Raw genomic sequence first — 2,736 nt, 5'->3', positions numbered from 1 at the left:
TCTCTCTCTCATTTTTCGAAAATATCTTCCCCCTTTTTCAAAATTTCTTTTTAATTTATTAATTATTTTAATTTTTAAATCTTAATTTTCGAAAATTACTAACATTTTTCAAAAACTATTTTCAAAAATCACTAACTCTTTTTCAAAAATTATTTTCGAAAATTCTCTTCTCTCTCATCTCCTTCTATTTTATTCATCTACTAACATCTCTCCCTCATTCAAAAAAAAAAAAGGATCTCTATTATTATTATTTTTCTGTGCCTTCTTCTTTGTCATATGAGCAGGAGCAAGGACAAGAATATTCTTGTTGAAGCAGATCCAGAACCTGAAAGGACTCTGAATTACAACTAACCAGTAAGCACCTGTTAGGAATTTTCAAACAAGAAGAGGAGATGGCAGCCGAAAATAATAATAATGCAAGGAGGATGCTTGGTGACTTTACTGCACCTAATTCCAATTTACATGGAAGAAGCATCTCCATTCCTGCCATTGGAGCAAACAAATTTGAGCTGAAACCTCAATTAGTTTCTCTGATGCAGCAGAACTGCAAGTTTCATGGACTTCCATCTGAAGATCCTTTTCAGTTCTTAACTGAATTCTTGCAGATATGTGATACTGTTAAGACTAATGGAGTAGATCCTGAAGTCTACAGGCTCATGCTTTTCCCTTTTGCTGTAAGAGACAGAGCTAGATTATGGTTGGATTCTCAACCCAAAGACAGCCTGAACTCTTGGGATAAGCTGGTCACGGCTTTCTTAGCCAAGTACTTTCCTCCTCAAAAGCTGAGCAAGCTTAGAGCTGATGTACAAACCTTCAGACAGAAAGAAGGTGAATCCCTCTATGAAGCTTGGGAAAGATACAAACAGTTGACCAAAAAATGTCCTTCTGACATGCTTTCAGAATGGACCATCCTGGATATATTCTATGATGGTTTTATCTGAGCTATCAAAGATGTCACTGGACACTTCTGCAGGTGGATCCATTCACCTAAAGAAAACGCCTGCAGAAGCTCAAGAACTCATTGACATGGTTGCTAATAACCAGTTCATGTACACTTCTGAAAGGAATCCTGTGAGTAATGGGACGCCTATGAAGAAGGGAGTTCTTGAAGTTGATACTCTGAATGCCATATTGGCTCAGAATAAAATATTGACTCAGCAAGTCAATATGATCTCTCAGAGTCTGCATGGAATGCAAGCTGCATCCAACAGTACTCAAGAGGCTTCTTATGAAGAAGAAGCTTATGATCCTGAGAACCCTGCAATAGCAGAGGTGAATTACTTAGGTGAACCTTATGGAAACACCTATAACTCATCATGGAGAAATCATCCAAATTTCTCATGGAAGGATCAAAAGCCTCAACAAGGCTTTAATAATGGTGGAAGAAACAGGTTTAGCAATAGCAAGCCTTTTCCATCATCAACTCAGCAACAGACAGAGAACTCTAAACAAAATGCTTCTAATTTAGCAAATCTGGTCTCTGATCTATCTAAGGCCACTGTAAGTTTCATGAATGAAACAAGGTTTTCCATTAGAAATCTGGAAGCACAAGTGGGCCAGCTGAGTAAAAGGATCACTGAATCCCTCCTAGTATTCTCCCAAGCAATATAGAAGAGAATCCAAAAGGAGAGTGCAAGGCCATTGACATAAGCGCCATGGCCGAACCTATGTGGAGAGGAGAGGACGTGAATCCCAAGGAGGAAGACCTCCTGGGACGTCCAGTGGTCAATAAGGAGCTTCCCTCTGAGGAACCAAAGGACTCTGGGGCCCATCTAGAGACCATAGAGATCCCATTGAACCTCCTTATGCCCTTCATGAGCTCTGATGAGTATTCCTCTTCTGAAGAGAATGAGGATGTTACTGAAGAGCAAACTGCCAAGTTTCTTGGTGCAATCATGAAGCTAAATGCCAAATTATTTGGCATTGATACTTGGGAAGTTGAACCTCCCTTGTTCATCAATGAACTAAGTGATCTGGATCAACTGACATTGCCTCAGAAGAGACAGGATCCTAGAAAGTTCATAATACCCTGTATCATAGGCACCATGATCTTTAAGGCTCTGTGTGACCTTGGTTCAGGAATAAACCTCATGCCCCTCTCTGTAATAGAGAAACTGGGAATCTATGGGGTGCAAGCTGCTAAAATCTCATTAGAGATGGCAGACAGTTCAAGAAAACAGGCTTATGGACAAGTAGAGGACGTGTTAGTAAAGGTTGAAGGCCTTTACATCCCTGCTAATTTCATAGTCCTGGATACTGGAAAGGAAGAGGATGAATCCATCATCCTAGGAAGACCTTTCCTGGCCACAGCAAGAGCTGTGATTGATGTTGACAGAGGTAAAATATTCCTTCAATGGAATGAGAACTCCCTTGTGTTTAAAACTCAAGGATCTCCCTCTGCAACCATAGGGAGGAAGCAGAAAAAGCTTCTCTCCAAGCAGAGTCAACCAGAGCCCCCACAGTCAAACTCTAAGTTTGGTGTTGGGAGGCCACAACCAAACTCTAAGTTTGGTGTTGAACTCCCATATCCAAACTCTAAGTTTGGTGTTGGAGAGTCTCAACAAAGCTCTGCACATCTGTGAGGCTCCATGAGAGCCCACTGTCAAGCTATTGACATTAAAGAAGCGCTTGTTGGGAGGCAACCCAATGTTTATCTAATTCTTATTTTTATTGTTTTTCATGTTTTCTTAGGTTCATGATCTTGTGGAGTCACAAGATAAATATAAAAATTGAAAA

The 2,736-nt window shown here is 40.2% G+C and overlaps 1 non-coding gene across 1 annotated transcript; it reads right to left on the bottom strand.

Moving 5' to 3' along the window:
* Positions 1-788: 788 nt before the first annotated feature.
* Positions 789-896, bottom strand: LOC112780450 (small nucleolar RNA R71). The gene has a single exon (XR_003191286.1). It is a non-coding gene; the product is annotated as a small nucleolar RNA R71 (small nucleolar RNA).
* Between the last annotated feature and the right edge of the window lie 1,840 nt (positions 897-2,736).

This window comes from Arachis hypogaea, chromosome 19 (assembly GCF_003086295.3).
Source record: "Arachis hypogaea cultivar Tifrunner chromosome 19, arahy.Tifrunner.gnm2.J5K5, whole genome shotgun sequence".
Classification (NCBI taxonomy): Eukaryota; Viridiplantae; Streptophyta; class Magnoliopsida; order Fabales; family Fabaceae; genus Arachis; species Arachis hypogaea.
This window is presented reverse-complemented; position numbering and strand designations above follow the sequence as displayed.